Source organism: Pristiophorus japonicus, chromosome 8 (genome assembly GCF_044704955.1).
Source record: "Pristiophorus japonicus isolate sPriJap1 chromosome 8, sPriJap1.hap1, whole genome shotgun sequence".
Taxonomy (NCBI): domain Eukaryota; kingdom Metazoa; phylum Chordata; class Chondrichthyes; family Pristiophoridae; genus Pristiophorus; species Pristiophorus japonicus.
The window spans coordinates 9,209,083-9,234,505 of record NC_091984.1 but is presented as its reverse complement, the minus strand read 5'-3'; the positions used below and the strand labels follow the sequence as shown (position 1 = coordinate 9,234,505).

Sequence of the window (25,423 nt, the reverse complement as noted above, 5' to 3'; positions counted from 1 at the left end):
GCCAGCAAGCCATTTGGGACCATGTCCATAGTTGAGTCCAAATACAGGATCATTGGCTTCAATATCATGTGACAAATTTGCGCGATCATGGTACATGCTTTATTGATGGCGCCTGCCCTCGACATCTATCTGCAAGTTTTCCCAGGGTCCTTTTGGTCAGGGCTGATGTCCCATTCTGACCTTTACTTTCCCCCTCGGTTGTATTTTGTGCACATCACGCACCTTCTACAGTGGTCCTCTAAATCTCGACCCATTCCCTTCCACCACCAGCATCTGGACATCGAGCTTATCATGTTGGTTCTACCTGTATGGACATACACATGGTATAAATTTAATAGGCTCCCCTGGATGCATTCCGGGGCCACCACATTCCCATCATTCTTCCATATCCCGTTGCTCCCTTGTTGGGCCCCTCTCTGCTTCCACCCCTCCTTTTCCTGTGGAGTGGCTTCTCCCTGTACCTTAACCATGTTTATTTCCTCAGGCCCGATTGTACATGCTCCGACCTGGGCTTCCCCGGCCACTGTACCCATCTCTGCCACTCACTTGGCTGCCTCGTCTGCCCATGCATTCCCCTGTTGATACTGATCATTAATATTTATGTGCACTTTGACCTTTATTATCACACTCCTGGGGTAGGAGGGAGGCTTCCACTCGGTGTTTAACAATCTCCTCATGTTTAATTGGCTCTCCTCCTGAGGTCATGTATCCCCGTCTGCTCCAGGCTAACATATAATCACGCACTACTCCAAAACCATACTGACTGTCTGTATAGATGTTTACTCTTTTTCCCCTAGCCAGCCTCAGAGCCTCAGTGAGAGCCACTAATTCAGCCACTTGAGCCGATAGGCCCCCTTCTAACCGTCGTTCCCTTCTAACCTCTCTTCTGCTATCTACCACGGCCCATCCCGTCCGTGGTGTCCGATTGATATAGCACCGAGACCCATCTACATCTAGATCCATGTCTGCCTCCTCAAGCAGGGTTTCACTTGCCTGACTACTTCCCTTGTCTTCTCCTGTTGGGCTACACTGATGCTCCTCTCCCTCCGTAATGATCCACCCTGCAGGGTTGTTACAGTTGTCTTTTATTATTGTTACCGTCCCATTGGGGGGTAAGAGCATTGCTTCCCACCCTGCCCTTCATGCATCGGATACCGTTTTTAGCCTTCCAGTGTTCAGTAATTCTACTAAGGTATGCTGGGTATGTAGGGTAATGAGTCCTGACATTATTATTGGTTCACTAACACTGATGGCCCTTGCCGCACAGTCTTGGGCAGCAACGCACCTGGACAGTCCTGCGGCTACGGGTTGCGGTTTACCTGAGTAATATGCCACTGCACTATGACTGTCCCCATGTAATTGAGTCACTACGTGTTATAATGATTGTTACTTTGGTAGGTATAGATGTGAAAGGGCTTATTCTGGTCTGGTAGTCCCAAGACTGGAGTACTTGTGACAGCTTGTTTTAACCACACAAATGCAGTTTCTTGATCTGGGCCCCAGTTTATGGGCTCTTGGAAGGGTTTCCCCCTTTGACCAGGTCCTGTATAGGTTGGGCCATCTCGGCATATTTGGGAATAAAATTTCTGCAGTGGTTGAATAGCCCTAGTACCTGCCTGACCCCTTTCATGGTTCCTGGCCTGGGCATTGATTGAATTGCCTCCTTTCTGTCCTCGGGCATCTGTCTCTTCCCTTGTGATATTATGTATCCTACATATGTTACTTCGCTCCTTCCCACCTGCACTTTCCTCGGATTTATTTTAATCCTGCGCTCTGTAGAGCTCCTAGCACTGTAGTTAAAGCTAGTACGTGTTGTTGTTCTGTGCTGGAGGCAATCAGGATATCATCCACATACTGCAAAAGGGTGCTTCCTTCTCCTACGTCTACTGGTTCCAAAATCCCTGTCAATACTCGATGAAATATGCTCGGGCTATTATGGAATCCCTGTGGCACTCTGGTTCATGTATATTGTTCTCCCTTTACGGTGAAGGCAAATTTCCTTTGGGACTCTTTGTCTGAAGGTATGGCCTAAAATCCATTTGCTTTATCCAGCACGGTGAATATCTTATGTTCTGGATCCAGGCCATTAATAATTGTGGCCGGAATTACCACTATTGGGTGTTCTCGGGGAGTCACCTTATTCAGGGCGGTATAATCGATAGTTAGTCGGTAAGACCTGTCGGGTTTCTTTACCGGCCACACAGGTGAATTAGTGGAGGCTATTACCTGTTTCACTCCCCCCGTGCTTCTCTAATTCCTGCACTATCTGACAGACCGGTGCCTCAGCTTCGGGTCTTAATGGGTACTGTCGGTGAGCTTTGTGTTCGGGTGCAGGAATTTTGATGGGTGCTGTCTCTGCTAGTCTACAATCTTGCCTGTATTGTGCCCACAGAGTCGGGTATAATTGACACACACTACCCCACACACCCTTTGTTTCCCACTCGGGTTGGATTGGGGTTATTCCGGCCACTCGTTGCTGCTGGTGTCCCGGGTGTTCGAACTTAATTCGGTTTCCGTGCTTATCCCCCAAATTATCGAGTTACGCTGGGGATCTATCAGTACCCCTATCTCCGTTACGGTGTTGATGCCCAATATGGTGCCCTCTGTGTTCTGACAGCAGCAAAACTGAGTAGGTAACATTACTCCCTGTACTTCTAATAACACCATCTCACGTAGGGTTGCTTTCTGATATCCCCACCCACTCCTTGTATGTTTACTGTCCTGCCGGTCCGGGGCAAATCTAACTTGGTAATGGAAACGGACGCTCCTGTGTCTACAAGCATATCGCAGTGCCGGCCTCCAAACACTGCATTAATAAACATCCTTGGATGCCCTAGCTGTGATCCCATACATCCGCCGGGGGCCGGCAACCCCTAGCGTGAACTGGCTAATCGGAGCTTGTTGATAATATCCTCGTTGCAGGGGTCTCAGGTGGGGCGGTGGTGGCAGTGGTGCTGGTACCTGTCTGAGCCTGTCCATCAGCTCTTCCCTGGTTAATGGTGTTCCCTTCTTTATCTGTTGGGGGCCTTGCCTTCCTGCGCCTCCCCCTTACTCCAACAATCTTTGGTCAAATGTCCAAGTTTACCACAATTGTGACATTTCCCATTCGAACTTCTGTAACCTTTCCTTTTCTGCGGGCAATCCCGACTGAAGTGACCTCCCTAATTGCAGTTAAAACATATCAGTGGAGCTGTGCGGGGTGTGTCTCCTCCTCCTTCATCTCTGCTGCTACCGCTGTTGCTGCTATTTTTGCTATTTTCTCCCTTTGTTCTAACTTTAACTCCGCTACATGTTCTGCCCATTCCAAAGTTTCATCGTAATCATCTCCTATCTTATCTCCTAATTTAATTATCTTTTGATGTGCCTCTCCTAGTCCGTCTTTAAACATTTTCAAGGATGCTGCACATTTCTGTCAGGATCATCAGCCCCAGAATGGTTTTTGTATTCAATCCACTTTCGTTCCCCGTACTCCCCTACCCTTTCCCTGCCTTCTGAATCACATTCAGTATTCTACTCCAATCTTTTGCCAGAATTCTGTATTCCTACTATTTGCCTTCGGGGTTGGGAACATATTCAATCGAATTTGTCTCTCCTGTGGGCTGAGGGGTACCTCCTGTATGGTAATGTGTGCTGCACTACGTCCGTTGGAGGGAATGGTGGTAGTGCGTATCGGTGCTGCTGATAAATAGCCATTATCATGTGCCGGGGCCCACTCTACTCCGCACTCGTTATCCCAGTCTGGTTTACTGTTAGGGTGGGTTTGAGGACTACACTTACCCACCGTGGGGTACATTGGCTCTATTACCATAGGTGATGGTGCACTGGCTGTGCACTGCACTATCCGTCTGGTCTTGTCTTTATCTCTTCCAGCTTATTTATCTTAGCTTCTAACTCTTGAATTTGTTTTGTTTGAGTATCTATCTGGCCTCTGGTGAGTATTATTACATTTTTATTTTTATTCTGGCTATCCCACCATTTCCTCTGTCTCTCAGGTGAGTCTTCTTTCTTTCATTAAGAAATCCAAATTAATAATGTCCAATATAAAACAGCTCTCAATGGAAAGGGTTAACTCCTTTACAGGTTTGCAAGAAGGCCTGACGTCATTCCGTGACTTCGCGTAATCATCCGAAAAATTTTTCCCAAATCTTTGTTCCTTCAAAACTTGCTTAGAAATTAGGAATCCGTTAAAACAGCAGAAATCATTAGTAAAGTTGTCATAATAAAACCTTCTCATTGGGAAAGTCAGCATTTTAAATTAAACTCCAATTTCTCTAAACTTCCAATTCAAATACTTGCCAAAGATTGTTTCATTGATTTAAGACGAGACCACACATTTTTAATAGCTATTTTGTTTCCTGAAATCCAATTTTCCCACAAGCTATATACATTCCAGCATTTCATTTTTATGGTCCCATTCACTGAGCAAATCTTGTGTTTTATTTCTCTCGGCACAAAATCGAAATTCCGTGCCGGTTCCATCTTTTTAAAGAATCCTCTAATTCCCAGTTTTTTTCCTTCCTTTGCTGAGTCACATAACTTGGATTTTTTTCCCCTTTTGAATCCGAACTTAATAATTTTTTTTTGATGACTTCCTCTTGTCCATCGTTAAACATCTTTGTTTCTCTCTCTCAGCACAAAGCTGTGTCAGGTTTAACACGTAAGTTTTTATATTTAAACCAATATCTTTTTCACAGACAATTTAAATCTCCTTTCTTCAAATGAGGTTTTGTATTTTGATGATCTTCCTCCAGTCCATTTTCCGAAACATCTTTGTTTCTCATTCTAGCAGCTGCAGCTTTCAAGGTCGCATTTTTATCTTTTGATAAAAACACGCTGTCCTTTGTAAATTCAACGTGTTTTTCCAGCATTTTTCTTTTCATTTAATAATTTTCCATTTTTCTCAGCCGGCATTTTATCCCACTGGCCAGTTTCCCGAGGATCCTGGGGTCTAATCCCACTTTTTAGGTTGTATTCCTTCTTTGTTTGCGCAGCATACGATCAATACCGGCTTCTCCGTGTTATTACCGTGTCACACTTCGGGACATACACCTTACTTTTCCTCTAACGATCGCTGGGTCCTCTCCCCCTTAGGTTGTAGACCTTCTTTTTCAGGCAATACACCTATCCCACCCTTGGTTTTCGTCCTTCCGTGGTTCGCTATAACTTGTTCTACAGATTACCCCTTCTAATTCTTTATGCAGATTACCTCCTTCCCCGTCAATGCTACAGCTGCAGGTGGTACAAAACATACTCACTCCAATTCAGGTCACGTCATCTAGGTCAGAGGGTCTGCATCCTGTTCGTGGGGTAAAAAGGAGGTTTCTCTCCCTCAAGGTGGACTAACTGATATAGTTAATCGATACCTCGGTATAATAACCACGGAAGTAAACAAACAAATCCTCAGGTTTACTGGTTTTATTACGAGCAATGCACGGGAAGGTTCAGTCGTGGAACCTCCGAAATACAAGAGTTTTCAAGCATAAATTATACAGGTTTAGGAGAGGAGCTATCCTCCTCCAAAATCTTCAATAGGTCTATTGTAATCAGCGAAGTTGCATTGATTTGTCGACTCTTATCAGACGGGCTCTGAGTGGTACACGCAACTGTCCATCTCTCATCATTGTTTTGTTCCTTACGGCCAAAGAGACCAAGGAGCATGGAGAGAAAGCAGGAAAGGGATACTGAGGTTGAATGATCAGCCATGATCTTATTGAATGGCGGTGCAGGCTCGAAGGGCCGAATGGCCTGCTCCTGCACATAATTTCTAAGTTTTTATGTTTCTATGTTTTGCCCTCTACCCCAGATATCCGACACTTCGTGTGGATGTACTGGCTTCCTATTCTCTCTTCCTCAGGGACTTTAAATAAAACTGCTGACTTTGGCTGTTTAAGTATTACTAAGGTTAAGCTATAGTTTAATGTACATAAGAGTACTATACCTAAAAAGCAAGTGTTACATACATCGGCAATTTATAAGTTCACTACCTTCAGTTTAATTCTGACCACCTATTTGCAACCTTACAATTTATCCCTTACAATATGTAACCTTAAGGGCTGCTGACCAAGGGCCGTGCGGCTCTTTGTCGGCCGGAGCGGACACGGTGGGCCGAAATGGCCTCCTTTTGCGCTGTAAATTTCTATGTTTCTATGTTTCTATGTTTCTATGTTTGACCATCAGAGGAACTACTGGTCACCATCCACACTGAGAGTGAGAGATATTCATCCAGAAGGCTCAACAGATGAAGATATGTCTCCAGTTGAGCATTCTTGATGTCTATCACTCGGCCAGGAATGTTTCCACAGTTGTCCTTTGTCACATCATCTGAACAAGTGATGGTGGTCTTGGGGCACAGTGTCCTCCAGGCATTTGGGCTACAGCCATTAGGCTCTTCAGGTAATGCTGCGACATTCAGGAGGAATGGGCTCCTGGCCAGTGGACATGGGTGAGTTCACTTGTCATTTCAGCAGGCTCGGGGTGTGAACGGTGTAATAGGACATTGTACACTTTCAGACTCAGTGCGGGATAAGTCAGCATGTCTGTGGTTGAAAATGAAGAGGAAAGGCATGGGCTGCAGGAGGATATCAATCTCGTGGTCAAGTGGGCAGAGCAGCAGAAAATGGAATTTCATTGAGAGAGTGTGAGGTGATGCACTTTGGGAGAGCTAATAAGGAAAGGGTAGACACTTTAAACGGTAGGCCACTTAATAGTGTAGATGAACAAAGAGACCTTGGAGTACTTGTCCACAGATCTCTGAAAGTAGCAGGCCAGCTGGATAAGGTGGTTAAGAAGGCATAGGGAATTCTTGTCTTTATGGAATATAAGAGCAGGGAGGTTATGCTTAAATTGTACAATACTTTGGTTAGACCACAGCTGGAGTACTGAGCGCAGTTTTGGTCGCCGTATTATAGGAAGGACATGATTGCACTAGAGAGGGTGCAGAGGAGATTTACTGGGATGCTGCCTGGATTCGAGAATCTTAATTACGAGGACAATTGGATAGACTGGGCTTGTTCTCATTGGAACAGAGGAGGTTGAGAGGAGAACTCATTGAGGTGTACAAAATATTGAGGGGCCTGGACATAGTGGATAATAAGGGTCTATTTCCATTGGTGGAGGGGTCTATTACGAGGGGGCATAGTTTTAAGGTGGTTGGTGGAAGGTTTAGAGGGTATTTGAGGGAGGGCTTCTTTATGCAGAGGTTTGTGGAGATCTGGCACTCACTGCCTGGAAGAGTGGTGGATGCAGAAACCCTCAGCACTTTTAAGAGATATTTGGATTGTCACTTAAAGTGCTGTAACCTGCAGGGTTACGGACGTAGAGCTGGTAATTGGAGTTAGACTGGATGAACTTTTGTTGGATGGCACAGATATAATGGTAAGTAGAGCAGGGAATAGAATACGGCCACGGTGTGATCTCCTGGACTAGTGTTGATCGCCTGGATGGGTCGGAGAGTAATTTTCCCAGATTGTTTCTCCCTAAATTGGCCTGGGTTTTTATCTGTTTTTTGCCTCTTGCAGGAGATCACATGGCTCCGGTTGGGGTGGAGTGTAGATGTTTTCAGTAAAAGGGGTGTCGCAGTTGTGTGAGGCGAACTGCTTGGGCTGGGTACTCTTTGCCTTTCTGTCATTGTTCATAGGTTTATATGTAACCTTTAGGGCTGCTGACCAAGACGGTGTGGCTCTTTGTCAGCCGGCGCGGACACGATGGGCCGAAATGGTCTTCTTCTACGCTGTAAATTTCGATGTTTCTATGTTTCTATGTTTGACCATCAGAGGAACTATCTACTAGTGAGCATACTGGTCACCATCCACACAGAGTGAGAGATAGTCATCCAGAACGCTCAACTGATGAAGATATGTCTCCAGTTGAGCATTTATGATGTCTATCACTCGGCCAGTAATGTTTCCACAGTTCTCCTTTGTCGCAGCATCTGAACAAGAGATGGTGGTCTTGGGGCACAGTGTCCTCCAGGCATTTGGGCTACAGCCATTAGGCTCTTGAGGTAATGTTGCGACATTCAGGAGGAATGGGCATCAAGGCCAATGGACATGGATAAGTTCACTTGTCATTTCAGCAGGCTCAGGGTGTGAACGGTATAATAGGACATTGTACACTTTCAGACTCGGTGTGGGGTAAGTCAGCATGTCTGTGGTTGATAATGATGAGGAAAGTCTTGGGCAGCAGGAGGATATCAATCTAGTGGTCAAGTGGGCAGAGCAGTATCAAATGGAATTTAATTGAGAGAAGTGTGAGGGGCTGCACTTTAGGAGAGCTAATAAGAAAGGGTTTACACATTAAGCGGTAGGCCACTTAATAGTGTAGACAAACAAAGTGACCTTGGAGTGCTTGTCCACAGATCCCTGAAACTAGCAGGCCAGGTGGATAAGGTGGTTAAGAAAGCATACAGAATGCTTGCCTTTATTGGCCGAGGCATAGAATATAAGAGCAAGGAGGTTATGCTTAAATTGTTTTATACTTTGGTTAGGCCACAGCTGGATTACTGCATGCAGTTCTGGTCACCGTATTGTAGGAAGGACGAGATTGCATTAGAGAGGGTGCAGAGGAGATTTACTAGGATGCTGTCTGGAATGGAGAATCTTAGTTATGAGGACAGATTGGATAGGCTGGGTTTGTTCTCATTGGAACAGAGTAGGTTGAGAGGAGGCCTCATCGAGGTGTACAAAATATTGAGGGGCCTGGACAGAGTGGATAATAAGAGTCTATTTCGATTGTACGAGGGGTCTATTATGAGGGAGCATTGTTTTAAAGTTTAGAGGGGATTTGAGGGGGGGCTTCTTTATGCAGAGGATTGTGGGGATCTGGAACTCGCTGCCTGGAATAGTGGTGGATGCAGAAACACTCTCCACTTTTAAGAGATGGTTGGATGGGCACTTAAGGTGCCGTAACCTGCAGGGTGACATACCTAGAGCTGGTCATTGGGATTAGACTGGATGATCTATTGTTGGACGCTACAGATATAATGGTAAGTACTGCAGGGAATAGAATACAGCCAGGGTGATCTCCTGGACTAGTTTCGATCGCCTGGATGGGTCGGAGAGGAATTTTCCCAGATTTTCTATCCCTAAATTGACCTAGGTTTTTGGCTGGTTTTTGCACCCCAGGAGATCACCTGGCTCCGGTTGGGGTGGAGTGTAGAATGTTTCAGTATAAGGGGTGTCGCAGTTGTATGAGGCCGACTCGTTGGGCTGGGTGCTCTTTGCCTTTCCGTCAGTGTTCATCGGTTTATATGTGTTAGGGCAAAAAGGAGTCTTCTCTCCTTCCAGGTGGACTAACTGATATCGTTAATCGACACCTCGCCCAGCTTCCCAATATATAACGACCACGGAAGTAAAGAAACAAAACCTCAGGTTTACCGGTTTTATTACGAGCATGCACGGGAAGGTTCAGTCGTGGAACCTCCAAAATACAAGAGGTTTCAAGCATAATTTATAACGGTTTTGGAGAGGCGCTATTCACCGACAAATCATCGATAGGTCTATTGTTATCAGCGAAGTTACATTGATTTGTCCACTCTTATCAGACAGGCTCTGAGTGGTACATGCAACTGTCCATCTCTCATCAATGTTGTGTTCCATTTTGCCCTCTACCCCAGTCTATCCAATGCCGAGTATGGCTGTACTGGCTTCCTTATCTCTTCCTCAGAGACTTTTAAACAAAACTGCTGACTTCGGCTGTTTAAGTGTTACGAAGGTTAAGCTATAGTTTAATGTGTATAAGTGTGCTATACCTATCCAAGCAAGTGTTACATACATAGGCAATTTATAAGTTCACTACCTTCAGCCTAATTCTGACCCCCTGTTTGCAACCTTACAATTTATCCCTTACAATTCTCCCCTTACCCTAACCCTAACCCTAACCCTAACCCTAACCCTAACCCTAACCCTAACCCTAACCCTAACCCTAACCCTAACCCTAACCCTAACCCTAACCCTAACCCAGGATAGAGCACTTCCCAATTAATACCTCACGGGTGAGCTTCCAGGGTTGTCCTTTCGCTTGGGTAGCGCTACTTCCCGAGCTGCAGGATCTACCTGTTGGCTTTCCCATCAAGGTTATACTAAGTAAGTCCTTTATGACGGACTGTACGATTTACCTTTATTCAATGTTTAACTATTGTACGGGTTAGGACCTGCCTCTTACGTTGTTTACATCTTTTTAAGAATAATACCAGCAAGATGAGTTCCCTTGCACTACAACCAGCACATTTAGTGCAGCATTGTTCGTATATAAGTCCTTTTTAGCCAACATTTTCTCGGTTTTCGAATTATGCCCCGCCTGGGGTGTCCTCTGTTTCTTCTATCTTTCCTCCACTTGGGGTCTTCTCTATTCTGCCGAATTTACAGCCCACCTGGGGTATCCTCTATATTGTTGAATGGTGAACAATTCAGTCGAGTTTGTTCCTCATTCAGTTCGAGTATCGGTTTTCCTTGTGCCCGATGGCCTTCACATAACCTCCCCAGGGAATGTCCATCATTGTCGCATCGATCGTTCCTCCTTTAGTTCAGAGGTTATAATAAACCCGTTTATATCTGTCTCATCAAGCGGAGTAAAGCAGAAGTCAATATCTGTAATGAGGTGTTCCTTTCTTCATTTCAGTTGCTGTGATGCTCACACATCAATCTCCATTTCCTCGTGGAACAGCGATAATTTAGTAGTCCTGTGTTAGGGGGGTGATACTCAAGGTGCACCCGTCCACTTGGTTATATCCACAGTCATCTTTGATCATTCGTAGTGGAACTCGACATAAAACAACTTGGTTATTTTTATAACAATCATCTATGCTGAGACTCTTAGTACTGTTGTTTTCTTCAGTTACATTTCGTGTTTGTCATGGGACCGCACGCGAGTTTGATTTCTTATTTCTCCTGCATTGTTTGGTAAGAGGATCTCCCTATGTCACATCATACTGTGGTATAGTTAATACAAAACCGAGTATATTCAAATATCCGGTTACACACCTGACCTTTGGGACACAAGCATGACTGTTTCTCCGCACCTCGCAGGCATGAGTCATGTTTTTGTCCAAATTCCAGTTGGTAAATACATCAAGTGTTATCCAATCCGGCACCTTTCCATTCTGAAGCTGCTCTTGGTTATGTTGTATTCCATTGAGCAACCATACTCCATATCCTGTACATACTAGTTCTGTCTGTATGGTTTTACTTAAGATCCTCGATTCATTTATAGTTCTGGCGTGGTCTCGCAATGTGTGGGCCACTTGTAATAATTCCCTTTCTGTGCCATCACCCAGTTGTGCCTGTAACTTTTCATTATCCTCATCCTTTCCAGAAATCCCTGTAAGGTTCGTGTTAGAGCATTAACTCGATTATCTATCTTGTGTAGCTCTATAGTGTTCACCGTCGCAACTCCCGCCGCGTATCCTTCCGTGTATCCCGCCGCGTACCATTTCGAGTATCCCTCTTTTTCCTCAGTCCCGTTTTTTACATGACCCTCTTTCCATGTTAAACTTCATGGTTTTTGATTCCGGGCCATTGTGCTCACAGGGTCAGGTTTCTATACAGGCTTATAGTGTTTAACCCGCAGAAGTTGAGGGTGGTTATAGTATTTAAATTTAGGAATAGATTAATTATTCGCTGTCGTACCTCGAAGTGTATCTTATCCTTGGTCTGATTAATCAATCCCCCTTTTGCCCCAGCGTTCATAGTTGAACACGTTTGTGATGTTGGGGGTGTGATGGTCTGGGCTCTGGTAGTACTCACTGTTGTTAAAGTAGTGGGTGGGGCCGTGTTGGTGGGTCTATCTCGGGAGGTATCACTCCATCACCATTCATAGATGTTGAGTGAAATCTGCACCCCCTTCCCCCGGGTACAGTATCTCTGTCCTTCCTGATTATAAAACACACCCTGGTCTTATTCTTACTGACCCATTCGTTTCCTCGTTACGTTGTTTTATGTCCGTTATTTAAGTCTTCTGTTGCTCTGTCCGTCACCTTCAGTGTTTTTGATTCTTTAATAAACTTGTTATGTCTCGAATAAAGCAATGTAACTGAGTACTGTAGACGTGAGTAAGTGTGACATTAATCTCTTTATTCCAACTCCAGAGTGCTGGTACAGCATGGGAGGGCTGCTTATATACTGTGCTCCCAAGGGATGCTGGGATCCCTTGGGACTCCAACAGATACGCCCTCTGGTGGTGGTAGAATGCTGGTTACATTGTGTTGCATATATAACATCACTCCCTCTCAAAGTCAATAGTTCACTTGTTTACAGGGTGAGACGATCTGGGGCTTTCCGCTCCCGAGTTGATCGTTTCGGTACAAATGCAGGTGCAGGGGAGTTGGTTGGGCCTTCTCTGGGCTGCTGCGCAGCTGACCTTGCTGGGCTGCTGGGGATGATGAGTTCAGCTTCATGGTCAACCGTGATGTCGGTTGCCACTTGGGTGTGTATCGGAGAGTCGAAGCTGGAGGTGTCCTCTTCAGGTTGCTCGTGGCTGTCTATGAAAAGCAGTTTGGTTTGGTCTAAATGCTTTCTGCAAGTTAGTCCATTTGCGAGTTTGATCTGAAACACTCTACTCCCTTCTTTGGCTATGACAGTGCCAGCAAGCCATTTGGGACCATGTCCATCGTTGAGTACAAATACAGGATCATTGACTTCAATATCACGTGACAAATTTGCGCGATCATGGTACATGCTTTATTGATGGCGCCTGCCCTCGACATCTCTCTGCGAGTTTTCCCAGGGTCCTTTCGGTCAGGGCTGATGTCCCATTCTGACCTTTACTTTCCCCCATGGGTTGTATTTTGCACATATCACGCACCTTCTACAGTGGTCCTCTATATCTCGACCCATTCCCTTCCACCACCAGCATCTGGACATCGAGCTTATCATGTTGGTTCTACCTTTATGGACATACACATGATATAAATTTAATAGGCTCCCCTGGATGCATTCCGGGGCCACCACATTCCCATCATTCTTCCATATCCCGTTGCTCCCTTGTTGGGCCCCTCTCTGCTTCCACCCCTCATTTTCCTGTGGAGTGGCTTCTCCCTGTACCTTAAGCATGTTTATTTCCTCAGGCCCGATTGTACATGCTCCGACCTGGGCTTCCCCGGCCACTGTACCCATCTCTGACACCCACTTGCCTGCCTCGTCTGCCCATGCATTCCCCTGTTGATACTGATCATTAATTTTTATGTGCACTTTGACCTTTATTATCACACTCCTGGGGTAGGAGGGAGGCTTCCACTCGGTGTTTAACAATCTCCTCATGTTTAATTGGCCCTCCTCCTGAGGTCATGTATCCCCGTCTGCTCCAGGCTAACATATAATCACGCACTACTCCAAAACCATACTGACTGTCTGTATAGATGTTTACTCTTTTTCCCCTAGCCAGCCTCAGAGCCTCAGTGAGAGCCACTAATTCAGCCACTTGAGCCGATAGGCCCCCTTCTAACCATCCTTCCCTTCTAACCTGTCCGCTGCTATCTACCACGACCCATCCCATCCGTGGTGTCCCATTGATATAGCACCGAGATCCATCTACCTATAGATCCATGTCTGCCTCCTCAAGCGGGGTTTCACTTGCCTGACTACTTCCCTCGTCTTCTCCTGTTGGGCTACACTGATGCTCCTCTCACTCCGTAATGATCCACCCTGCAGGGTTGTTACAGTTGTCTTTTATTATTGTTACCATCCCATTGTGGGGTAAGAGCATTGCTTCCCACCCTGCCCTTCGTGCATCGGATACCGTTTTTAGCCTTCCTGTGTTAAGTAATTCTACTAAGGTATGCTGGGTATGTTGAGTAATGAGTCCTGATATTATTATTGGTTCACTAACTCTGATGGCCCTTGCTGTACAGTCTAGGGCAGCAACGCACCTGGACAGTCCTGCGGCTACGGGTTGCGGTTTACCTGAGTAATATGCCACTGGTCTCTGCCTGTCCCCATGTAATTGAGTCACTACATGTTATAATGATTGTTACTATGGTAGGTATAGATGTGAAAGGGCCTATTCTGGTCTGGTAGTCCCAAGACTGGAGTACTTGTGAGAGCTTGTTTTAACCACACAAATGCAGTTTCTTGATCTGGGCCCCAGTTTACGGGCTCTTGGGAGGGTTTCCCCCTTTGACCAGGTCCTGTATATGTTGGGCCATCTCGGCATATTCGGGAATAAAATTTCTGCAGTGGTTGAATAGCCCTAGTACCTGCCTGACCCCTTTCATGGTTCCTGGACTGGGCATTGATTGAATTGCCTCCTTTCTGTCCTCGGGCATCTGTCTCTTCCCTTGTGATATTATGTATCCTACATATGTTACTTCGCTCCTTCCCACCTGCACTTTCCTGGGATTTATTTTAATCCTGCGCTCTGTAGAGCTCCTAGCACTGTAGTTAAAGCCAGTACGTGTTGTTGTTCTGTGCTGGAGGCAATCAGGATATCATCCACATACTGCAAAAGGGTGCTTCCTTCTCCTACGTCTATTGGTTCCAAAATCCCTGACAATATTCGATGAAATATGCTTGGGCTATTATGGAATCCTGATGGCACTCTGGTCCATGTGTATTGTTCTCCCTTTACGGTGAAGGCAAATTTCCTTTGGGACTCTTTGTCTGAAGGTATGGCCTAAAATCCATTTGCTTTATCCAGCACGGTGAATATCTTATGTTCTGGATCCAGGCCATTAAAAATTGTGGCCGGAATTACCATTATTGGGTGTTGTCGGGGAATCACCTTGTTCAGGGCGGTAAAAATCGATAGTTCGTCGGTAAGACCTGTCGGGTTTCTTTACCGGCCATACAGGTGAATTAGTGGAGGCTATTACCTGTTTCACTCCCCCTTGCTTCTCTAATTCTTGCACTATCTGACAGACCGGTGCCTCAGCTTCGGGTCTTAACGGGTACTGTCGGTGAGCTTTGTGTTCGGGTCCAGGAATTTTGATGGGTGGTGTCTCTGCAAATCCACAATCTTGCCTGTATTGTGCCCACAGAGTCGGGTATAATTGACACACACTACCCCACACACCCTTTGTTTCCCACTCGGGTTGGATTGGGGTTCCGGCCACTCGTTGCTGCTGGTGTCCCTGGTGTTCGAACTTCATTCGGTTTCCGTGCTTATCCCCCAAATTATCGAGTTACGCTGGGGATCTATCAGTACCCCTATCTCCGTTACGGTATCGATGCCCAATATGGTGTCCTCTGTGTTCTGACAGCAGCAAAACTGAGTAGATAGCATTACTCCCTGTACTTCTAGTAACACCATCTCATGCAGGGTTGCTTTCTGATATCCCCCACCCACTCCTTGTATGTTTACAGTCCTGCCGGTCCGGGGAAAATCTAACTTGGTAATGGAAACGGACGCTCCTGTGTCTACAAGCATATCGCAGCGCCAGCCCCCAAACACTGCACTAATAAACATCCTTGGATGCCCTAGCTGTGATCCCATACATCCACCGGGGGCCGGCAACCCCTAGCGTGTACTGGCTAATCGGAGCTTGTTGATAATATCCCCGTTGGAGGGGTCTCAGGTGGGGGCAGTGGTGGCAGTGGTGCTGGTACCTGTCTGAGCCTGTCCATCAGCTCTTCCCTGGTTAATGGTGTTCCCTTCTTTACCTGTTGGGGGCCTCGCCTTTCTGCGCCTCCCCCTTACTCCAACAATCTTTGGCCAAATGTCCAAGTTTACCACAATTGTGACATTTCCCTTTAGAATATCTGTAACCTTTCCTTTTCTGCGGACAATCCCGACTGAAGTGACCTCCCTGATTGCAGTTAAAACATATCAGTGGAGCTGTGCGGGGTGTGTCTCCTCCTCCTTCATCTCTGCTGCTACCGCTGTTGCTGCTATTTTTGCTATTTTCTCCCTTTGTTCTAACTTTAACTCCGCTACATGTTCTGCCCATTCCAAAGTTTCATTGTAATCATCTCCTATATTAAATCCTAACTTAATTATCTTTTGATGTGCCTCTCCTAGTCCGTCTTTAAACATTTTCAAGGATGCTGCACATTTCTGTCAGGATCATCAGCCCCAGAATTGTCTTTGTATTCAATCCACTTTCGTTCCCCGTACTCCCCTACCCTTTCCCTGCCTTCTGAATCACATTCAGTATTCTACTCCAATCTTTTGTCAGAATTCTGTATTCCTACTATTTGCTTTAGGGGTTGGGAACATATTCAATAGAATTTGTCTCTCCTGTGGGCTGAGGGGTACCTCCTGTATGGTAATGTGTGCTGCACTACGTCCGTTGGAGGGAATGGTGGTAGTGCGTATCGGTGCTGCTGATAAATAGCCATTATCATGTGCCGGGGCCCACTCTACTCCGCACTCGTTATCCCAGTCTGGTTTACTGTTAGGGTGGGTTTGTGGACTACACTTACCCACCGTGGGGTACATTGGCTCTATTACCGTAGGTGATGGTGCTATGGCTGTGCACTGCACTATCCGTCTGGTCTTGTCTTTATCTCTTCCAGCTTATTTATCTTAGCTTCCAACTCTTGAATTTGTTTTGTTTGAGTATCTATCTGGCCTCTGGTGAGTATAATTACATAGGCTTTCTTCGTTTTATTTTTATTCTGACTATCCCACCATTTCCTCTGTCTCTCAGGTGAGTCTTCTTTCTTTTATTAAGAAATCCAAATTAATAATGTCCAATATAAAACAGCTCTCAATGGAAAGGGTTAACTCCTTTACAGGTTTGCAAGAAGGCCTGACGTCATTACGTGACTTCGCGTAATCATCCGAAAATTTTTTCCCAAATCTTTGTGCCTTCAAAACTTGCTTAGAAATTAGGAATCCGTTAAAACAGCAGAAATCATTCGTAAAGTTGTCATAATAAAACCTTCTCATTGGGAAAGTCAGCATTTTAGATTAAACTCCAATTTCTCGAAACTTCCAATTCAAATACTTGCCAAAGATTGTTTCATTGATTTAAGACGAGACCACACATTTTTAATAACTAGTTTGTTATTCTGAAATCCAATTTTCCCACAAGCTATATACATTCCAGCATTTTGTTTTTACGGTCCCATTCACTGAGCAAATCTTGTGTTTTATTTCTCTCGGCACAAAATCGAAATTCCGTGCCGGTTCCATCTTTTTAAAGAATTCTCTAATTCCCAGTTTTTTCCTTCCTTTGCTGAGTCACATAACTTGGATTTTTTTCCCCTTTTGAATCCGAACTTAATAATTTTTTTTTGATGACTTCCTCTGGTCCATCGTTAAACATCTTTGTTTCTCTCTCTCAGCACAAAGCTGTGTCAGGTTTAACACGTAAGTTTTTATATTTAAACCAATATCTTTTTCACAGACAATTTAAATCTCCTTTCTTCAAATGAGGTTTTGTATTTTGATGATCTTCCTCCAGTCCATTTTCCTAAACATCTTTGTTTCTCTTTCCAGCAGCTGCAGCTTTCAAGGTCGCATTTTTATCTTCTGATAAAAACACGCTGTCCTTTGTAAATTCAACGTGTTTTTCCAGCATTTTTCTTTTCTTTTAATAATTTTCCATTTTTCTCAGCCGGCATTTTATCCCACTGGCCAGTTTCCCGAGGATCCTGGGGTCTAATCCCACTTTTTAGGTTGTATTCCTTCTTTGTTTGCGCTGCACACGATCAATACCGGCTTCTCCGTGTTATTACCGTGTCACACTTCGGAACATACACCTTACTTTTCCTCCAACGATCGCTGGGTCCTCTCCCCCTTAGGTTGTAGTCCTTCTTTTTCAGGCAATACACCTATTCCACCCTTGGTTTTCGTCCTTCTGTGGTTCGCTATAACTTGTTCGACAGATTACCCCTTCTAATTCTTTATGCAGATTACCTCCTTCCCCGTCAATGCTACAGCTGCAGGTGGTACAAAACATACTCACTGTCATTCAGGTCACATCATCCAGGTCAGAGGGTCTGCATCCTGTTCGTGGGGTAAAAAGGAGGCTTCTCTCCCTCAAGGTGGACTAACTGATATAGTTAATCGATACCTCGGTATAATAACCACGGAAGTAAACAAACAAAACCTCAGGTTTACTGGTTTTATTACGAGCAATGCACGGGAAGGTTCAGTCGTGGAACCTCCGAAATACAAGAGTTTTCAAGCATAAATTATACAGGTTTAGGAGAGGAGCTATCCTCCTCCAAAATCTTCGATAGGTCTATTGTAATCAGCGAAGTTACATTGATTTGTCGACTCTTATCAGTCTGGCTCTGAGTGGTACACGCAACTGTCCATCTCTCATCATTGTTTTGTTCCTTACGGCCAAAGAGACCAAGGAGCATGGAGAGAAAGCAGGAAAGGGATACTGAGGTTGAATGATCAGCCATGATCTTATTGAATGGCGGTGCAGGCTTGAAGGGCCGAATGGCCTGCTCCTGCACATAATTTCTAAGTTTTTATGTTTCTATGTTTTGCCCTCTACCCCAGACTATCCGACACTTCATGTGGATGTACTGGCTTCCTATTCTCTCTTCCTCAGGGACTTTAAATAAAACTGCTGACTTTGGCTGTTTAAGTATTACTAAGGTTAAGCTATAGTTTAATGTACATAAGTGTACTATACCTAAAAAGCAAGTGTTACATACATTGGCAATTTATAAGTTCACTACCTTCAGTTTAATTCTGACCACCTATTTGCAACCTTACAATTTATCCCTTACAATATGTAACCTTGAGGGCTGCTGACCAAGGGCCGTGCGGCTCTTTGTCGGCCGGAGCGGACACGGTGGGCCGAAATGGCCTCCTTTTGCGCTGTAAATTTCTATGTTTCTATGTTTCTATGTTTCTATGTTTGACCATCAGAGGAACTACTGGTCACTATCCACACTGAGAGTGAGAGATATTCATCCAGAAGGCTCAACAGATGAAGAAATGTCTCCAGTTGAGCATTCTTGATGTCTATCTCTCGGCCAGGAATGTTTCCACAGTTGTCCTTTGTCACATCATCTGAACGAGAGATGGTGGTCTTGGGGCACAGTGTCCTCCAGGCATTTGGGCTACAGCCATCAGGCTCTTCAGGTAATGCTGCGACATTCAGGAGGAATGGGCTCCTGGCCAGTGGACATGGGTGAGTTCACTTGTCATTTCAGCAGGCTCGGGGTGTGAACGGTATAATAGGACATTGTACACTTTCAGACTCAGTGCGGGATAAGTCAGCATGTCTATGGTTGATAATGAAGAGGAAAGTCATGGGCTGCAGGAGGATATCAATCTAGTGGTCAGGTGGGCAGAGCAGTAGAAAATGGAATTTCATTCTGAGAGTGTGAGGTGATGCACTTTGGGAGGGCTATTAAGGAAAGGGTAGATACTTTAAGCGGTAAGCCACTTAATAGTGTAAATGAACAAAGAGACCTTGGAGTGCTTGTCCACAGATCCCTGAAAGTAGCAGGCCAGATGGATAAGGTGGTTCAGAAGGCATACGGAATGCTTGTCTTTATAGAATATAAGAGCAGGGAGGTTAAGCTTAAAATGTACAATACTTTGGTGAGACCACAGCTGGAGTACTGAGTGCAGTTTTGTTCGCCGTATTATAGGAAGGACGTGATTGCACTAGAGAGGGTGCAGAGGAGATTTAAAGGGATGCTGCCTGGAATCGAGAATCTTAATTACGAGGACAATTGGATAGACTTGGCTTGTTCTCATTGGAACAGAGGAGGTTGAGAGGAGAACTCATTGAGGTGTACAAAATATTGAGGGGCCTGGATATAGTGGATAATATGGGTCTATTTCCATTGGTGGAGAGGTCTATTATGAGGGGGCATAGTTTTAAGGTGGTTGATGGAAGGTTTAGAGGGTATTTGATGGGGGGGCTTCTTTATGCAGAGGTTGCCTGGAAGAGTGGTGGATGCAGAAACCCTCAGCACTTTTAAGAGATATTTGGATTGTCACTTAAAGTGCAGTAACCTGCGGGGTTACGGACGTAGAGCTGGTAATTGGAGTTAGACTGGATGACCTTTTGTTGGACAGCACAGATATAATGTTAAGTACTTCAGGGAATAGAATATGGCCACGGTGTGATCTCCTGGACAAATGTCGACCGCCTGCATGGGTCAGAGAGGAATTTTCCCAGATTTTTTCTCCCTAAATTGGCCTGGGTTTTTATCTGTTTTTTGCCTCTTGCAGGAGATCACATGGCTCCGGTTGGGGTGGAGTGCAGATGTTTTCAGTATAAGGGGTGTCGCAGTTGTGTGAGGCAAACTGCTTGGGCTGGGTACTCTTTGCCTTTCTGTCATTGTTCATAGGTTTAAATGTAACCTTTAGGGCTGATGATCAAGACCGTGCGGCTCTGTGTCAGCCGGCGCGGATACGATGGGCCGAAATGTCCTTCATCTACGCTGTAAATTTCTATGTTTCTATGTTTCTATGTTTGACCATCAGAGGAACTATCTGCTAGTGTGCATACTGGTCACCATCCACACAGAGTGAGAGATAGTCATCCAGAAGGCTCAACTGATGAAGATATGTCTCCAGTTGAGCATTTATGATGTCTGTCACTTGGCCAGTAATGTTTCCACAGTTCTCCTTTGTCGCAGCATCTGAACAAGAGATGGTGGTCTTGGGGCACAGTGTCCTCCAGGCATTTGAGCTACAGCCATCAGGCTCTTGAAGTAATGCTGCAACATTCAGGAGGAATGGGCATCAAGGCCAATGGACATGGATGAGTTCACTTGTCATTTCAGCAGGGTCAGGGTGTGAATGGTATAATAGGACATTGTACACTTTCTGAATTGGTGTGGGGTAAGTCAGCATGTCTATGGTTGATAATGATGAGGAAAGTCTTGGGCAGCAGCAGTATCAAATGGAATTTAATTGAGAGAAGTGTGAGGTGCTGCACTTTAGGAGGGCTAATAAGAAAGGGTTTACACATTAAGCGGTAGGCCACTTAATAGTGTAGACGAACAAAGTGACCTTGGAGTGCTTGTCCACAGATCCCTGAAAGTAGCAGGCCAGGTGGATAAGGTGGTTAAGAAAGCATACGGAATACTTGTCTTTATTGGCCGAGGCATAGAATATAAGAGCAAGGAGGTTATGCTTAAATTGTTTTATACTTTGGTTAGGCCACAGCTGGAGTACTGCATGCAGTTCTGGTCACCGTATTGTAGGAAGGACGAGATTGCATTAGAGAGGGTGCAGAGGAGATTTACTAGGATGCTGTCTGGAATGGAGAATCTTAGTTATGAGGACAGATTGGATAGGCTGGGTTTGTTCTCATTGGAACAGAGTAGGTTGAGAGGAGGCCTCATCGAGGTGTACAAAATATTGAGGGGCCTGGACAGAGTGGATAATAAGGGTCTATTTCGATTGTTGGAGGGGTCTATTATGAGGGGGAATTGTTTTAAAGTTTAGAGGCAATTTGAGGGGGGGCTTCTTTCTGCAGAGGATTGTGGGGATCTGGAACTCGCTGCCTGGAAGAGTGGTGGATGCAGAAACACTCTCCACTTTTAAGAGATGGTTGGATGGGCACTATAGGTGCCGTAACCTGCAGGGTGACCTACCTAGAGCTGGTAATTGGGATTAGACTGGATGATCTATTGTTGGACGCTGCAGATATAATGGTAAGTACTGCAGGGAATAGAATACAGCCAGGGTGATCTCCTGGACTAGTTTCGATCGCCTGGATGGGGCGGAGAGGAATTTTCCCAGATTTTTTATCCCTAAATTGGCCTGGGTTTTGAGCTGATTTTTGCACTCCAGGAGATCACATGGCTCTGGTTGGGGTGGAGTGTCGAATGTTTCAGTATAAGGGGTGTCGCAGTTGTGTGAGGCGGACTGGTTGGGCTGGGTGCTCTATGCCTTTCCGTCAGTGTTCATAGGTTTATATGTGTTACTGCAAAAAGGAGGCTTCTCTCCTTCCAGGCAGACAAACTGATATAGTTAATTGACACCTCGCCCAGCTTCCCAATATATAACGACCACGGAAGTAAAGAAACAAAACCTCAGGTTTACCGGTTTTATTACGAGCATGCACGGGAAGGTTCAGTCGTAGAACCTCCCAAATACAAGAGGTTTCAAGCATAATTTATAAAGGTTTTGGAGAGGAGCTATCCTCCTACAAATCATCGATAGGTCTATTGTTATCAGCGAAGTTACATTGATTTGTCCACTCTTATCAGATGGGCGCTGAGTGGTACATGCAACTGTCCATCTCTCATCAATGTTTTGTTCCATTTTGCCCTCTACCCCAGTCTATCCAGCACCTAGTGTGGCTGTACTGGCTTCCTTATTTCTTCCTCAGGGACTTTTAAACAAAACTGCTGACTTCGGCTGTTTAAGTGTTACGAAGGTTAAGCTATAGTTTAATGTGTATAAGTGTGCTATACCTATACAAGCAACTGTTACATACATAGGCAATTTATAAGTTCACTACCTTCAGGCTAATTCTGACCCCCTATTTGCAACCTGACAATTTATCTCTTACAATTCCCCCCTTATGGTATATGCCCAGGATAGGCCACTTCCCAATTAATACCTCACGGGTGAGCTTCCAGGGTTGTCCTTTCGCTTGGGTAGTGCTACTTCCCGAGCTGCAGGATCTACCTGTTGGCTTTCTCATCAAGGTTATACTAAGTAAGTCCTTTATGACGGACTGTACGATTTCCCTTTATTCAATGTTTATCTATTGTACGGGTTAGGACCTGCCTCTTACGTCGGTTACATCTTTTTAAAGAATAATACTAGCAAGATGAGTTCCCTTGCACTACAACCAGTACATTTAGTGCAGCATAGTTCGTATATAAGTCCTTTTTAGCCAACATTTTCTCGGTTTTTGAATTATGCCCCGCCTGGGGTATCCTCTGTTTCTTCTATGTTTCCTCACTTGGGGTCTTCTCTATTCTGCCGAATTTACAGCCCACCTGGGGTATCCTTTATGTTGTTGAATGGTGTCCAATTCAGTCAAGTTTGTTCCTCATTCAGTTCGAGTATCGGTTTTCCTTGTGCCCGATGGCCTTCACATAACCTCCCCAGGGAAAGTCCATCATTGTCCCATCGATCGTTCCTCCTTTAGTTCAGGGGTTATAATAAACCCGTTTATATCTGTCTCGTCAAGCGGAGTAAAGCATAAGTCATATCCACAATGAGGTGTTACTTTCTTCATTTCAGTTGCCATGGCGCTCAAACATCAAACTCCATTTCCTCGTGGAACAGCGATAATTTAGTAGTCCTGTGTTAGCGGGGTGATACTCAAGGTGCACCCGTCCACATGGTTATATCCACAGTCATCTTTGATCATTCGTAGTGGATCTCGACAAAAAGCAACTTGGTTATTTTTATAACAATCATCTATGTTGAGACTCTTAGTAATGTTGTTCTCTTCAGTTACATTTCGGGTTTGTCATGGGACCACACGCGAGTTTGATTTCTTATTTCTCCTGCATTGTTTGGTATAGAGGATCTCCCTTTGTCACATCATACTGTGGTATAGTTAATACAAAACCGAGTATATTCATAGTCCGGTTACACATCTGGCCTTTGGGACCCAAGCATGACTGTTTCTCCACACCTCGCAGGCATGAGTCACGTTTTTGTCCAAGTTCTAGTTGGTTAATACATCAAGTGTTATCCAATCCGGCACGTTTCCATTCTGAAGCTGCTCTCGGTTATGTTGTATTCCATTGAACAAACATGCTCCATATCCTGTACATACTAGTTCTGTCTGTATGCTTTTACTTAAGATCCTCGATTCATTTATAGTTCTCGCAATGTGTGGGCCACTTGTAATAATTCCCTTTCTGCGCCATCACCCAGTTGTGCCTCTAACTTTTCATTATCCTCATCCCTTTCCAGAAATCCCTGTAAGGTTCGTGTTAGAGCATTAACTCGATTATCTATTGTGCGTAGCTCTTTCGTGTTTACCATTTTAGCTCCTGCCGCGTATCCTTCTGTGTATCCCGCCTCGTACCATTTCTAGTATCCCTCTTTTTCCTCAGTCCCGTTTTTTACATGACCATCTTTCCACGTAAAACTTCATGGTTTTTGATTCCGGGCCTTACGTGCTCATAGGGTCAGGTTTCTATACAGGCTTATAGTGTTTAACTTGCAGAAATTGAGGGTGGTTATAGTGTTTAAATTTAAGAATACAGTAATTATTCGCTGTCGCACCCCGAAGTGTATCTTATCCTTGGTCTGATTAATCAATCCCCCTTTTGCCCCACCGTTCATAGTTGGACATGTTTGTGATGTTGGTGGTGTGATGGTTGGGGCTCTGGTAGTACTCACTATTGTTAAAGTAGTGGGTGGGGCCGTGTTGGTGGGTCTATCTCGGGAGATATCCCTCCATCACCATTCATAGATGTTGAGTGAAATCTGCACCCTCTTCCCCCGGGTACAGTATCTCTGTCCCTCCTGATTATAAAACACACCCTGGTCTTATTTCCACTAATTATTGGTCCCATATTACTGGCCAATCCCCAATGTTGTTTTGTTTCCTCGTTGCATTGTTTTATGTCTGTTATTTAAGTCTACTGTTGCTCCGTCCGTCACCATCAGTGTTTTAGATTCTTTATTCAACTTATTACGTCTCGAATAAAGAAATGTAACTGAGTACTGAAGACGTGAGTAAGTGTGACATTAATCTCTTTATTCCAACTCCAGAATGCTGGTTCAGCATGGGAGGCCTGCTTATATACAGTGCTGCCAAGGGATGCTGGGATCCCTTGGGACTCCAACAGATCCGCCCTCTGGTGGCGGTAGAATGCTGGTTACATAGTGTTGCATATATAACATCACTCCCTCCCAAAGTCAATAGTTCACTTGTTTACAGGGTGAGACGATCTGGGGTTTTCCGTTCCCGAGTCGATCATTTTGGTACAAATGCAGGTGCAGGTGAGTTGGTTGGGCCTTCGCTGGGCTGCTGCGCAGCTGACCTTGCTGGGCTGCTGGGGATGATGAGTTCAGCTTCGTGGTCAACCGTGATGTCGGTTGCCACTTGGGTGTGTGTCGGAGAGTCGAAGCTGGTGGTGTCCTCTTCAGGTTTTGCTCGTGGCTGTCTATGAATCGCAGTTTGGTTTGGTCTAAATGCTTTCTGCAAGTTAGTCCATTTGCGAGTTTGATCTGAAACACTCTACTCCCTTCTTTGGCTATGACAGTGCCAGCAAGCCATTTGGGACCATGTCCATAGTTGAGTACAAATACAGGCTCATTGATTTGAATATCATGTGACACATTTGCGCGATCATGGTACATGCTTTATTGATGGCGCCTGCCCTCGACATCTATCTGCGAGTTTTCCCAGGGTCCTTTCGGTCAGAGCTGATGTCCCATTCTGACCTTTACTTTCCCCCATGGGTTGTATTTTGTGCATATCACGCACCTTCTACAGTGGTCCTCTATATCTCTACCCATTCCCTTCCACCATCAGCATCTGGACATTGAGCTTATCGTGTTGGTTCTACCTGTATGGACATGCACTTGGTATAAATTTAATAGGCTCCCCTGGATGCATCCCGGGGCCACCACATTC

The 25,423-nt window shown here is 45.0% G+C and overlaps 1 long non-coding RNA gene across 1 annotated transcript; it reads right to left on the bottom strand.

Moving 5' to 3' along the window:
* Positions 1–12,047: 12,047 nt before the first annotated feature.
* LOC139268402 (uncharacterized) lies at positions 12,048–19,323 on the bottom strand. The gene is made up of 2 exons (XR_011594023.1): positions 17,843–19,323; positions 12,048–12,880 (listed from the first exon to the last, which is right to left on the bottom strand). It is a non-coding gene; the product is annotated as an uncharacterized lncRNA (long non-coding RNA).
* Between the last annotated feature and the right edge of the window lie 6,100 nt (positions 19,324–25,423).